This window comes from Phoca vitulina, unplaced genomic scaffold (genome assembly GCF_004348235.1).
Source record: "Phoca vitulina isolate PV1807 unplaced genomic scaffold, GSC_HSeal_1.0 scaffold1, whole genome shotgun sequence".
In the NCBI taxonomy this organism is placed as follows: Eukaryota; Metazoa; Chordata; class Mammalia; order Carnivora; family Phocidae; genus Phoca; species Phoca vitulina.
Genome location: NW_022589704.1, coordinates 102,720,837 through 102,736,353, shown reverse-complemented (window position 1 = coordinate 102,736,353; position 15,517 = coordinate 102,720,837). Strand labels below are relative to the sequence as shown.

Sequence of the window (15,517 nt, the reverse complement as noted above, 5' to 3'; positions counted from 1 at the left end):
GAGGAAAAAGCAGGCTTCCCGCGGAGCAGGGAGCCCGATGCGGGGCTCGATCTCAGGACCCTGGGATCATGACCTGAGCCGAAGGCAGACGCTTAATGACTGAGCCACCCAGGCGCCCTGAAAACATACAATTTTAATAAGATATTTGCATAGTATTTTGTGGTTTATTATATATATATAAAAAATTAAAATATATATAGTTGTATTTACATTTCAAAGTACTTTACATCCCCGTGAAGTTTCTCTTGAAATGATGAGTGAAAAATTGAGACAGAGAAATGAAATTCAACTTGGCAGACTTCATGTAGTCTAACTGGGACTTGTAAGCAATATAGTTAGCTATAGGGGTACAGGTTAACAGTAAATTAGGTGAAGACAAATTCATTCAGAAAGTCAGCTAGGTTGGTTTCTAGACAATGCAGTCATTCCGATTCCACACAGCTCCTCATACAACTTCTTAAGTTCTTAGTTGACTCTTGGTTTGCATCTACCTGTGAAGAAATAAAATTGCTTGTTGTCGAACAAAGTGTATTTTATTTTATTTTTTTTAAGATTTTATTTATTTATTTGACAGAGAGAGACACAGCGAGAGAGGGAACACAAGCAGGGGGAGTGGGAGGGGAAGAAGCAGGCTTCCCACCGAGCAAGGAGCCCGATGCGGGGCTTGATCCCAGGACCCTGAGATCATGACCTGCGCCGAAGGCAGACGCTTAACAACCGAGCCACCCAGGCGTCCCAACCAAAGCATATTTATTCTAGAAAGCACTGTTCACCTGAGATTTCCAAAAGCAACAATTGCCTTCTTAGGGAGCACTATTATTACTCCTGTAATTAATGCAAGGCCTCCAGCTGGCCCCCACACAAAACTACTTTATTTTACTCTGCCCAGAAAGCCACTTAAATCAAGGAGTAGAGAATTTTCAAGGGATTCTCCGTAAACTGTGAAGAATGAAGAGAATTAAGGATATGCAGTGCACAACCTGTGCAGACATGCAGGCAGCCTGGGGAGCGAGATGGCAATTTCTAATGGAGATGTTGGCAAAAACTAAGAATAAGAATGAGAAAAGACTAAGAGGCAACTTTTATCAAGGGCTTACTCTGTGCTGGACACTGACCCAAAGGCTTTTCATGTAATTCACATTTGGTACTCACAGCAATCCTCTGGCATGGGTACTCCCGTTATCAGACCTGTGTGGATGAGAACAGCGGGGCAAGGAAGACCTAGCCGAAGTCACAGAGCCTCTGCCGAGCCAAGTCCACAGTCAGACCCAGGCAGTCTGACCTAAAGCCCTAGGCTAAAAGCAGGTTTCTGTGCAAATGCATTTGTAGATGTCAGAAATGAAATAAAAATTTTGATTTTTGCAGATGCAGATAGTATGACAGATTGTATGGGCGTTAAGAATTATATTTCTGTGTCAACTATACCTCATAAGTAAATAAGTTATCAGTCTAAACCAGAAGAAGAAGAAAGAGGCAGAGGAGGAGAAGAAGAAGAGGAAGAAAGAAAAGAAAAGGAAAAAAGAATTACATTTCTGAAGCCTCTGGAAAAATGTTGAAATGTGTGAATAAAAAAGAAGAGAAAATGGTATGAACATCTTATGTTTAAAAATTGCATTCAGTGGTGATTAAAAGTAGCTGGGAAGTTGAACTAAGCCAAGTACCAATTGTAACTTAGTATGTATCATTTATTTAAGGCATATTATAAATCTTATTTACAATATGGATCCAGTGAATACTTAATAATAGGAATGCAATTATTTTAATAAAAAGTAAGCTCAAGGAGTAAGAAAAAAGGCTAATGTGCTTTTTGTGGAAACATATCTGAATGGGGAAATAAGTGGTTTAACTCTCATTTTTCTCAATGTATCTACATTTAGATCACAACTCTTCAGCCAAATACTGTTAAATAATCATCGCCAACCTCCTCGTTTGCAAACACAGACCTATTTCATGCTGGCAATATGGCCCGCAATTGAGCCTGGAATAATATTGGTGAATACTGCAAGGTCCAACTCTGAAATGCTTAGCTAAGGAAAGAGAGAAAACTATATTCATCATAATTGAGGGAAGGAGAATAAAGAAAGCTGACTGGCCTGTAGCAGCTTATTTCCTACCAAAAACAAAAACAAACAGAACACAGAAGTGGCAGAATATGAGCTTGGTTTGAGTCAAATTTGGAAGGAAAGTATGAATGGGCCCAGATTTGCACCCAAGTCAGCAAAGAGGTCCTTGTGGGGAACTTGGGGACTTGAGTTTAGAATTCACAGGAATTGTGCAGAAAGCTCTGAGCTCACACACAGTCCATGAAATTGAATATTTGAGTCCTATTTACCTAAATATCAGGAGGAAAAGCAGCCCTAAGTGATCCTAGGGTGCTAGCCTAGGATCTTAAAGCTGAGAAACTGAACCCCAATGGAATGAAGATGAAATGACCACCCTAGGGATGAGCCAAAGGGCACCCTTATCCTGACTGCCAAACCAGTGGATGTACAGGTAAGGGGAGAAAGATGATCAGTCCCGCATGGGCCATGTTGATGTTTGGGTCAGATGACATCAGTGACAGAACCCTGAAATCAACATGACAATGTGAAGGAGTGATGTCCATGTCAAGGCAGGTAGAGAGCAATGCATACAGAGCACGCACTGGTGTCCTGGCCAGGGTAATGAAGAACAAGAAATAAACTTATCAGCTGATCAACCAGAGGTAATCCTGGAAACTGGTGGTTAATGCAGCTTCTAGTGATGCTCAATCCTAAAAAAGGTCAGTCCTTGATCACCCAGCTTGAGATAATTGAGAAGGGCTTTCTGCTTCTCCTGCCAGCACAGACTTCCCCAGAGCCTGGTCTTCTGCCAAGGGATAAATTCAAGCAAGCCTGGAATCCCTGGTCACAGATACATGGATGTCAGCCTAGATAAGGCATCTGTGGGAAGGTAATGCCAAATTGAAGAGGAGGATTTTGAGCTGCAATGGGAATGTGCCACTGAAATGCCCTAAGGAAGGCAGGCCTCGGATGTGGAGAAACAGTGACTAATAGAAAAAAAAAAAAAATGCATGGTTCAGAATTAGAAATTACACAAGGTCAAAAGTCATAAATCTGTCTCCAGGGCAGAATATCCAAAAGCTCTCACACTGGCATGCAGCAATGTGATGGTACCATGACCACAAGGCACATTTCTGAACTTGCACCAATAGGAAGGAGAAAAGACGTCAAGGTGTAAAACCTCTCCAGACTCTTGCAGTAAGCTATATACCAACCCCTCATGACTGCAGTTTGGAAGATCAGACCCAACTGGAGCAGGATGGCGAGAAAGTGATTGACTGTGAGACACAACTAGAGAAACTGAGCCCACAAAAAAGGCTGAGACAACGGCTCCCAATTCTTGTGACTTTGGGGAAATAGTAGACTGCTACCTTCAGGGAACCTGCTACCTTCAGGAGACAATCCTCACAGAAATCTAGAAGCTCACATTCAGATTCCCCAAACTAAAGCTTATTCAAAAGGCTAAACCCCCAACCAGGCAGGATTCTCAGAAGAGGTCATATTAGGTTCCTCAGTTCTGGTCAGAAAGGATCTTCTGAACAACTTAGAGGCTGTGGAGAAATACCATACCCATTCCCTTCCAGGCACATGTGTGATCTCCCAGGCAACTGCCCGTAGCATTCTTCAGAGCCCAACTACATGGAATAGATTCAGGAAAATACAAAATGGTGCCTAACACTTTGTGAAGCACTCCATTTGTTTTGCATTCAACTCTTGATGGACATCTTGGGACAAATTGCACCAAAAAGATGAATTCTTGTGGGAACTCCAGAAATGAAGGTCAGAGAATGAAGAAGAGTCAGTTAGTGTAGCTGTCCCTTCACAATCTTAGCTCCCAAAGGATATGGCTGTAGACATATATGGCTCTGAGAGTGGAGTAGATGTAGAAGATCTAGCCGGGGAGTTCCAGCTGTGCATATCCGGCTGCCTTCAAATGTTCATGCAGTTCTGTCTGCATCCATGACAGCTGGATACCCCCAGGCTACCTGACAACTACCACTGACCATGAGTATCTTGCCATCGCACAGCCTGGATATGGGACATATGTTGTTCCTTCTCCACAGGGCTTCTTCCCTCCTGCCAAACCCCAACCCAAAACCAAACAACCACAGCTCTGACTTTTATCACTGTGGATTATTTTTATCTGTTCTTGAACTTCACATGCATTCTTTTGTGTGGGACTTCTTTTGCTGGACACAATGTTTCTGAGATTTGACCCACTGGGCATTCATGGAGTGTATCAGTCAAAATATTAGCATCTTGGAAGGAAGTTCTGGAAAATGTTAGGGGAGTTTAATAAAGAGATTATTTAAGTTGTGGGCAGAGATGGAGGAATACACAGTCACCCTGGAGTGAGTAACAACCAGGAGCAACAGCTGAGGGGAGGGGGGAGGAGTGGTCACCTGACCTGGAGAACAAGATGGCAACATGAGGTGGGGTGGCCTTCACTCAGGGACACAGCCGGCCTGGGCAACCAAGCAAGAAAAACCAGGAATAAATACCTATGTCTCCCTCTCCTCCTGATGTGCATCACTGAGCCAGCACAACTGTAAGTGAGAGGGCGGAAGAGCCCGGAGATTTCCTCCAAGGAGGCCAACCCAATGAGGGAGCTGGAGGGGAAAACATATCCCTCCTAAATCTTACTTCAATACTTAAGGGATTTAGCACATGCCAGTACTTTCAGGAAAAATAAAGGCACAGAGGTGGGATGGAGTATGCTATGCCAGAGGGGCAAGAAGGGTACGGTCTGACTGCAGAGGGAAATACAGTTAAGGACGTTCTAGCAGTTAACTTTACTTTGCCCCTTCCTCCCTTTCCTGCCTCCTTCCTTCCTTCTCTTCCTTCCTTCCCTTTTTCTTTCCTTCACTTCCTTCCTTTACTTCCTTCACTTCCTTCCTTTCCTTCCTTCCTTCCTTCCTTCTTCCTTCCTTCCTTCCTTCCTTCCTTTGAAAATGACTGTACCTACTATGGACAATAATTATGTGTTTACCACAGTATCCCAGACATTCTGTTAGGAACTTATATACTTAAGTCATTTAATATTTCCCAAACATCTATTTTGAAAGAATGGCTATCCTTATTCTACAGATTTTTAAAGAAATCTTCAGAAAGTTTGCCTGTGAGGCTACAAGGTAAATAAGTTACATTCCAACAGGATGAACAACCCATGGACAAAATAGCCATAAGACCCAGCAACCTGTGAGAAATGACACCAAAAGAACACACATGGAGTGACCAGGAAAGGGGGTGAGCAGATGGGGCACCCCAGCGGACCCCTGAAGGAGGGGAGCATAGAGGGCATTCCAGGCCTCCAGGCATGAAGGGCAACAGGAAAGGCACAGGGGAGAAAGGTGAGCTGTGAGTCTGGGGAATAGAGACCATTCACTTTGACATGGAAAAGTTATATAAGATGAATAAGTTCCACAGATCTGTACCACAAGGCGCCTCTAGTTAATACCATATTGTACACTTAACCAATTGCCTAGGAGGGGAGAGCTCTTGAGTGTTCTTACAATTTAAATTGGTGGGGGAGGGTGGAGAGTTAAGAGATTAGGACAAAGGTAGTGAATACTGAAATTCTGAGTTCCATTTCAGAGGTAAAAAGAAAACAGCAAGAATTTTGATCAAGGGATTTACAGAATCACAGGGGATCTTCAGGAAAATTTGTCTGTGTCAGTGGGCAACACGGATGCCCCGCAACAAAGACAGGTGGGAAGTTATGGTGGTAATCGAGGAGAGAGGTTCTGACCAGAGGGGTGGCCACAGCAACGAAAAGAGACAAGCTTGAGTCAGACTAGGAGGAAGACATCAATAGGACTTGACAACTGGGTGGACAGGGTCCTGAAAGAACAATGAGTCCTGAGAAAACCACTGGTGGATTCAAGCTGGGAGCAGTGAGCACAGGGAGGAGGAGGGAAGAGTCTGTACAAGGAGGAGGAGGGAAGAGCTTGTATAGGGAGGGGTGAACGGCAGAGCCAGCCCAAAGGGAAACAGAGACACCAGTCTGGTTTGGCCACATGGCTAGAGGCACCTGCAGGGCGCTCAGGGAGAGCTTTCCAGCAGACCACAAGGAGGGAGAGGGAAGGAGACAGATGGAGCAGCCCCCCTCAGAGAGGTTGCTGGTCAACCTGGGAGGGGAGGATATTGCTAAGGGAGAAAGAGGTCTGACAAGAGGGCCAGGAGTGAAATCTTGAGGCCTCTCTGAGCTCCGCTGTTCAGCCACCATAGTCCACACACACAGATCCAAGGATTTAGCACTGCTCACATTCCTGGCCGGCTGGGGTTCTTTGGCCAGAGGACATTTCAGAAGTATAATGATACTCCTTAAACCACAGACAGCATGCACGCTTTCTCCAAGTCCGAAGTTGCCAATGGCGCTTTATTTCCAGACCCGGCTGTATTTGTTTAAATCAAATCATCAGGAATTGTGCTTCTGGGAAATGCTATACCCAACACTTATTAAATATGCAGCCGTGCAGTTTGTTTTTACGTTTTTCTTAAGGGTAACAATTAACCTTTAAAAAGTCTGACCTTTCCAAAAAGGTAGATGTGTTGGTGGGAGCTCTCTGAGGTGTTGGGTAAATGTTTCAGAAAGCGCATGCTTCACAGGAAACACAGACTTTGAGCTGCAATGGTTTCCTTACACTGTAGTTTCTTTGAAATGATTCACATAGTTGATATTTTTAATTTGTGAAATGAAGCCATTGAGTGGAGTCATGGGGTTCAGCCTCTGGCAGAGCAAGAATATCACCTCCCAGAGGAAGGGGGTGAAGCCTTCGATTAGGCTAGGCATTGGCTTCTTACAGACCCACCGGGGGGCCCATGCCCAATGGCAGAAACTGATTTGAGATTATCCTAAAGCTCATTTGCCAACACCACCTCCAGGCTCAGCCAGTCCCAACCCGGATCGGCGGGGATCCAGCCCAGCAGCCTGCTAGGGACCCATCCTTCCCCGCCACCAAGCCTCTCCATTCACGCAATCACCACTAAGGTGATCTTCCTACTTGGAAATCTCACTATGTCATTCCCTGATAAAAATCCCCAGTGTCCTCATGTTTACCCGGGATGCAGTGAAGGCCTTGTGATTTGCCTCTATTCACTGTTCTAGCTGTATTGGCCACTCTCAGACTCTGCCCCTCCTTGTGCACACATGCACGTGCACACACACACACACACACACAATCATTCTTAGGCCAAACCAAAGTCCCACGGCTCCCTAAATACCTCCACACATGGGTGCTCTGCACGCTCCACTTCCCAAGACCCTTTTTCAGTTCCCGGTGAGCCAATGCCTGCTTTTTCTTTGAACTCATCTCAAATGTCACCTCCTCTGGAGAGCCCACTCTGAGCCACTCCCACCGAGCTGGGCGGCCTTCACACACCCAATAGCACTCTACAGAAGCCTGTTCCATAACACGGACTCAGCCCTATCCTATTTGTCATGTAACCTGGTCCCAGCTCCTGCAGAACCACACACAGAGGAGACCCCTAAGTAATGTTGAGGCAGTCAATACAAGAATAATTCAGTGATGCAACATTCTCCTCCAAGAGTTATCCGTGAAAAGTACACAGGCACACTGTTCCCAGACCATTTCTGCAAAACGAAAATGCTTGTAGTATCCGTAAGATTCCAACAAACAAAGGCGGCACGCGCAAAGGGCTTAACTGAAGAGAGCCGGAGGGAAGGACAATTTGCAGAGAGTTAGGCAGCATTAAGGGACCAACGAAGGATGGGGAAGCACTCAGGCCTAAAGCAGCAAAGGGAGAGAACGGAGTCCCTGAGCCCAAGGGAACACTTGGCAGGTGCCCTCCCTACACTGATGGTTCCTGGATGGCGGGAGCCAGGCCAGCAGCATCAACACCAGCTGGAAACTTGTTAGATAGGCAAGCCCTCCGTCTCCACTGCAGATCCACACGATCAGAACATCTGAGGGTGGGGGTCTGTGATCTGCGTTGGAACAGCCCTCCAGATGAACCTTGGCTCTAGCGTCCAGACCATCAGTTGGCAAACTGCGGCCAATGGGCCAAATCTGGCCTGCTGCCTGCTTTGTTATAGCTCATGAGCTCAGAACGATTTTACATTTTCAAATGGTTACATTTCAAATGGTTATATAAGTATCTAAATCACATCCTTAATTTTGTCTCTTGGGCCACAAAGCTTAAAATATTTACCATCTGGCACTTTACAGAAAGAGTTTGACAACCACTGCTCTGGGAGGACACAGGGAGGGAGCAGGGCAAAGAGCCACCTTGCCCCCTGTCCCCCCATCCCAGTGCCTCCGTTGGCCAACTGTGTGGGAAGTCAGAGAACAGGGGAAGAGCCCCTAGAGCTGAGCTCCTGGGACACAGAGCAGGGCAGAAAGAGCCAGAGAGTATACAGAACGGGAGTGGGGAGGGTGGCAGAGAACAGCCTGCGTGCAGCACACTTAAGCTCCATTTTTAGACTTTACAAACACCACCGCCTTCTCTTACAGCACTGTCTATCCTCTGAGAGAGGCAGGAAGGTCACGGGGGAGAATGTAAGCCTGTCACGAAGCAGGGGCAGGAGCAACGGAGAGCACAGAAAGAGCCATGTATCAATGTGGCTCAGTCCGTAGGGTTTGAAGCACGAGAGACCAGCAGTTGGTTCCTGTCTCCTCCGCTTACAAGCTGAGCAACCTTAGACAGGTGTCTTCACCTTTCTGCACCTCGAATGACTCATCTGTGGAACAGAGGTAAAGAACAGCACCTACTTCACAGAGGTGTGCTGCGGATGGAGTGAAGTGAGGCACCGGAAGTACTTACCATAGGGGCCGGTTACCATAATACACATGAAAAGATGTCCCGCAGCCAGCCGTGATGGAGCGCGTCTCCACACCAGGCTGCATGCTAGGTGGGAGCAATAGAGATGGGCAAGGCAGAGCCCTAACTCCCAGGGAACTCTGTGTCTGGTGGGGGAGGAGGGAAAGACAAACAAGGGCTCTAAAGGGAGAAACGAAGCAAGTCCTCTGCAAGGCAGGGGGCATTTCTGAGGAGAAGGGCTATTCAGATTCAGCCTGGAGGGCTGGCTAGAGGGGAAGGGCTTTCTGGGGAGGTGGAACAGCACTGCAAGGCAGCTCTGCAAGGTGTCTTCAGGAAATTATGAGCAGCTCTGCATAACTCCAACTTGGGCCCCCGTTATAGGGGCTAGAGATGAGGCCAAGGAGATAAGCAGGGATAGATTACAGAGGACCTTATATGGCACGCTGAGGACTTTACATCTAACCAATCGAGAGCCGTTCCTAGAGGGAATAATAAAATCCCTGACAACACTCAATAAGGAGCATGAGAAAAGGAACGAGAGTCCTTGTTGGCACAAGCACCAGTGATACATGCAGACTGAAGCACCCCAGTGCCCCACGCAGGGGGGAACACACATGAGTGAACATCCCAGGGGACACAGATGAGCACACATACCTTGTCAGATGATGAACACGTGGCCCTGAAAGAGAGGGCTGACAACACAGGTCGGTGGTCCTGAGTGGATGGTGTGGGCAGCATAGGGACCTTGCCTGTGGCCAGTAAAGCTCTCCCCCAAGATGTATGTCAGACAAGCTCCCCCCAACCTCCCACCAGCCTGGACATGCGAGCAAACAAATGAAAAGGATTCATTACCTCAGAAGGCTACTGGAGATCAGCTTCTCTTATCAGATAATGAGAATGCTCTTCAGGAGCCGGGCATAAAAGCAAATCTATTACAAACACTGATCCCAGACATGATGGGAAATGCAGCATCATCACAAACCGCCTGTGTTTTTGGAAAAAAAACAAAAAACTCCATCAATTCCAGACACAATTAGAAACGCAAAGGTAACAAAGTCATAGAGGGAGAAGAAGGGAAGAAAAATCCCGATTCTAGAAAGACGGTTAACAGTGAGGAGGAAATATTAATATTGATTTCTACTTTAACAGGATAATCTGGCCAAACTGGCAACTCAATTAACACACCAAGTGTTAAACCTGAGCACAAAGTTGCCTGTGCTGAACATGTTAAAATTCTACTCGAATCAATTTAAAATAATTTCCCCTTTTCTTGTTTTGTGATGAATTTACTAACAGACTCAATTGAAGGAACGACTCAATGCCCACCATCCAACTGTGAGAGAGTGGGTGACAAGCCTAATACCTCAGGTCCACTAATGGAAGAATCGAAGCATGGAGGGGGTCCCAGCAAGGGAGGCAGAAGTGAGAGAACATGCATGTGGATGCCCTCTCCATCCACACATGGTGCACCCCGGTGACAGCAGAGCCGGGCCAGGACATGAGTGATTTTGTTGACGGACAAGGTGGTGTTTGCTCAGGTATCAGCATGGATCAGCATGTTCTGTGACAAGCAAGAAAGCACCCAGAAAACAAGAACCAAATTTCACACTCTGACAGCCAGTGTCATTATGAAAGGGGAGTGGGGGGAGAGGATATAAAAGGGAGAGCAAACAGTAGGTGTTTCCCTCCCCACACCTCCAGCTCAACTCAATGGCCAAGTCCTGTAGATTCACCCTCTTAAACAGCTACTTCGCCAGCTCCATCTGTGCCTCTACTGCCATTTTCCTGATCCAGGCTTCCACGCTGTCTCCCCTGGGTCATCTGGCAAGCCTCCTTATCCATCAGCCTGGGACAAGTCCCTGTGCCACCCTCAGCCACCCTCCCTGGAGGACTGCCCCCAGAACAGCATCCCTAAAGTGAAAGGATGGTCCGAGCTCTTGCTTAGCACTCTCCAATTGTCCCCGCTGCCTACTGTGTAATCCTAAATGACAAGCACAACCCTTCCATCCCTTCTGCAGCCACCCTTCTCTGCCCCCAGCCTTCCCGCAGATCATCTTAGAATGCTGACCGATTTCAGCTCCCAGAGCACATTGTTCCACGCCTGCACTCATGCTGCCCACTCGGCCTGCAGTGCCCTCCTTCTGCTCACCTGCTTGGCAAGGTCCCGTCCATGTGTATGAGTCAGGGAAGCCCAGCTGCTGTAACAAACAGCTCCAAATCTCAGTGCCAGGCACTGCGCTAAGCTCCTTTTATCTGTTGTTTCTTTCTTTTTTTTTTTTTTTAAGATTTTGTTTATCTATTTGACAGAGGAGCAGAGGGAGAGGGAGAAGCAGGCTCCCTGCTGAGCAGAGAACCCAATATGGGGCTTGATTCCAGGACCCTGAGATCATGATGCAAGCTGAAGGCAGACTGAGCCTAACAGACTGAGCCACCCAGGTGCCTCTGTTGTTTCTTTGAACGCTCAACTGTAATCCTGTGAGGTAAGTGCTATTAACGTTGCTGTTTTCTGAGACTCAGGAACTCAGATTCAGAGATGATGCTCTAGATCATTCCCTCAGATAGAGAGGCAATTAGGGTTTGAACACAAGCCTCCCACACCCCACAGTACACAAGATGACAGAGGGCATGAGTAGAAAGAGGATGGTTCCCTAAAATGGGGTGTGTGTCAGGGCAGGCAGGGGCCCATCAGAACATCCCAGAGCCTGGCAGCAGCACCAACAGGTTTCACTGAGTTCTCCATGATTCCAGGAGACCCCTCTTCCAGGCACCTGCAGACCTGGCCCTCTTCTCTCATGAGATCCAAACAGATCTATGGTAGCACCATATCTTCTTCCTATAAAAAGCCAACTCCCTCAGCCATGCTGCCCAAACCCTGCAGGATGGAATCTGGGAGGACGGCTCCATTCAGCCTAGAAAAGCACATGAGAAATGTTGGTATTCATAGCCACACATTTCATTTTTAAATTAGAAACACTTAACGTATTAATTCATATTCTCACCATTTTTGTTATTACTTTTGAGCACTCAAATTATTTGTGCCCTGCTTTTATGAGGCCCCGAATCTCAAGCTCTGAGGGCCTAAAATTGTCATGCAGACTAAATTAATAGCAGTTTTATTGGCTTATTATTTTTGACATCTGGTTGGAAGTGCAAAGCAATAACTATTAGGTAATAATCACAGTGGGCTCTGATTAGAAACTAATAACATTAGCAATAAACTTTATTCTATGGTTGCCATGAAGCCTGATCAAAAGGGAGAAACAGCAGGCTGTTCCACATGGAGGAGCAGAGGCAGAGAACAGAACCCATATCCCCATTCCCACCCGATTGGACCATGAGCGTATTTGCAACTTATGTCACCAAAAAGAAAATCTGATGGCATAACAGGAAAGAAAAATGATGGTAGACAAAAATTGCAATTGCTTGAATGAAAACATAGCAAAAAAAATACTCTGGATGTCCCACATTTCCAAATACTGCACAAATATTTCTAGTATTTTCCTCTCACCATTTCCCTTCGCTTTTCAACAAATGCACAGAACATAAAGCCTCTGCTCTTGCCTCAGTGATTGCTGGTATTTATTGACCACTGACTGTGGGCCGGGGCCTCTTCTAAGCACATGACATATGTGCAATCCTCACACAAAGCTTGCAAGCTTGACACTGTCATCATTCCCATTTTCAGTTCGGGAACCTGAGGCACGGAGATAGAAGGTCACACATAGCAGGGCACCTCACAGCAGCAAGGCTGAGGCTTGAACTCCCACAGTAATGCCCACCCTCTTCAGACATGACACTACACTGCCCTCCTTGCGCTCTGGTTTTAGCAAGCGTTTATCAAGCACCTACAATCTGCCAAGCGCTCTTCTATGAGCTGTAGAAGGAGAGTGCATTGCAAAGAACATGGGCAGATCCAATCCTAGGCGCTAACCACTTGCCTTGATTATTGCAATTCCTTCCTGACATCTGGCTTTTCCCTGCAAAGCAGCCCTGTTAAGATATAACTGGAGTCATGTCTTTCTTGGGCTCAGAACCCTCCTCTAACTTTCAATCTCATTCATAATAAAAGACAAATTCAACAGAATGACTCATGTCCTCCCAGAGCTCCCCATCACCTGCCTCGCCCTATCACCTCTTACCACTGCCCCATTCGGTCCAAGTCACCACTCCATAAATAGACCTGCACCTCTTACCTCAGGGTCTTTGCATTTGTCATTCCCTCCACCTGGAACACTCTTCCTAGACTCCTCCTCGCATTATTTCTGTTTCCTATCCCTTATCACCTTCACATTTTGTTCCAATGTCACCTTACAGCTAGGCTGCCTCTGAACATCCCTTGTAAATTGTAAACCCCTTCCCCAATGATACTTCCATTCCCTTTCTTGTTTGTTCACTTATTTGTTTGTTTTCTCCATGGTAGTTTCCATCCTCTAGCAAATGGTACATGTTCGTTAGCTGAATAGTTGGTAAACTTTTGGTTAGTTAAATTGTCTATCTTCCAACCAAAATATAAGTCTCGGAAAAACAGCAGTGTCTATTTTGTCCATAACTATTTTTCTAGTGCCTAAGATGGGTGTCTGGAACATAGTAGGTACACAACTCATATATGTTGATTGAATAAACATCCTACCCTCAGGGATCTTACCTGTTTAGAAAAGCAAACTAAACTCTCCCCCTCCTCCACCCAGGAAACAACCAACCTTACAAATACCACACATAAGCCAACCACACAGGGCATGTCATAAGCCGTCTAGGGGGTCGTGCTCAGAGAAGGTACAAACCGGAAACCGTGCAAGTCAACAGCAGTGTAAGGTCTTTCAAGGGGCAGGGACGGAGAGTCTTCTGCAAGGAAATACGGAGTTGAACACAGAAGCAAGATCATATACTTGGCTTAAATCCCAGCAACTCTGCTTACCAGCTCTGCACTTGTTCCCTTGAGCACGTGAGCAGGTTACGCAACCTCTCTGAGCCTCATTTCTTCGTCTGCAAAATGACAGTAATGGCCACAGGTAAAGTCACAGTCAAGATGAAGTAGAAAAATAGATGCAACCAGCCTAACCCCACCCTCACATGTAGTGCTCAGCAATGGGAAGTCTACTCTCCCTTCCCCCTTAAAATGTTGAGCAGTTGGAAAAGATGAGAACCAGTGGGCAGGCTCTTCGAAAAGATCTCCATGCACAGAAATATCCTCAAATGACAGCCAAGACTTCAGGCAGACCCTGAGAATTCCAATATGGGAACTGAATTTGTTTCCTGAAAGCAAAAATCTCCTCCAGAGTTTAGCTGATTGCCTCCGTGTGCAATGAGGATGCAACAAATCCAAATAAGCTCCACACCAGCAGGAGGCCATCAGCCATACTCTCAAGGGTGGTCCGTAGCACAATTCTGGTCCTCACGTGCTACCAATGTTGTGCCCAAGAGTTTCATAGCTGAGTGTGTAATGTCACCAACCACACCAAAATTTCCTCCGGCGTGGGGATAGGGTCCTGTGCCCCTTTTGTATAACTATTAACCACTTCCACGTGCACAGCTGTTGCACAGACATCGGCTCACTGATCCTCAAAACAGTCCTGTGAGGTGGGCATGAGGAACAAGGGTCAGGATTAAGCTCCCACTGTACAGATGAAGAAACTGAGACATAATGATTCAGTGTCTCATCCATGTTTCTGAATCTGGCAGGTGGCTGATGCAAGATTGCACCGGACTGCTCAGACTTCAATCTCATGCTTGTTACACTACAGAATGTAACATCTGTATATCTCAGCACTCGGGTGCCCCTGGATGTGAATCACACTGAACTGATGTGCAGAAAAATTGCCAGATCTTAGCATTGCTGCTTACTGGAATGTACTAGGTGGGAGGAACAGCCTTAGTTGCATTGCATACACTATTTGCTCTGAACCTCAGCACAGCCCTATGAGTATAACTGTCCATTCCTCCAATCCCCTTTAAAAGATAAGAAAATTGGGGCTCCTGGGTGACTCAGTTGGTTAAGAGTCCAACTCTTGATTTCAGCTCAGGTCATGATCTCACGGGTGTGAGATCCAGCCCCATGTCGGGCTACAGGCTGGGCATGGAGCCTGCTTAAGATTCTCTCTCTCCTTCTCCCTCTGTCACCCTTCCTCCTCGCTCTCACTCTCTCTCTCCCAAAAAAAAAAAAAAAATGAAAGATAAGAAAATTGAGACCAATAGATGGGGAGATGAGTGAAATAGGTAAAGGGGATTAAGAGTACACTCATCTTGATGAGTACCGAGTAATGTATGGAATTGTTGAATCACTATATTGTACACCTGAAACTACGATGAAACACTGTATGTTAACTATATTAGAATTTAATTAATTAATTTTATCCCTGCATAATAAAGGAAGGAAAGAGGAAGGAAGGAAGGAAGGAAGGAAGGAAGGAAGGAAGGAAGGAAGGAAGGAAGGAAGGAAGGAAGGAAAGGAGAGAGTGGGTGGAATAGAAGTGGAAAGAGATCAAGGCCTTCACAATCAGAAAGCCCTGAGCTTGAATTCTGATTTCATGGATAGTGTGAGTGACTGAGAACAGATGGCTTCATCCATCTCTCTCTGAGTCTTAGTGTTCCAGTTGTAAAATGGGAGACAATATCACTCCCAGAATGTGTTTGTGAGCATTAAAGCCCAGAATCCAGGGGAAAAAAAGGCCTAGCACAGAGCCTGGCACAAAATAAGC

At 46.2% G+C, this 15,517-nt stretch overlaps 1 long non-coding RNA gene across 1 annotated transcript; it reads right to left on the bottom strand.

The window, feature by feature from the left end:
* Positions 1-221: 221 nt before the first annotated feature.
* Positions 222-13,892, bottom strand: LOC116646248. The gene is made up of 3 exons (XR_004302109.1): positions 13,738-13,892; positions 9,675-9,807; positions 222-491 (listed from the first exon to the last, which is right to left on the bottom strand). It is a non-coding gene; the product is annotated as an uncharacterized LOC116646248 (long non-coding RNA).
* Positions 13,893-15,517: the final 1,625 nt, after the last annotated feature.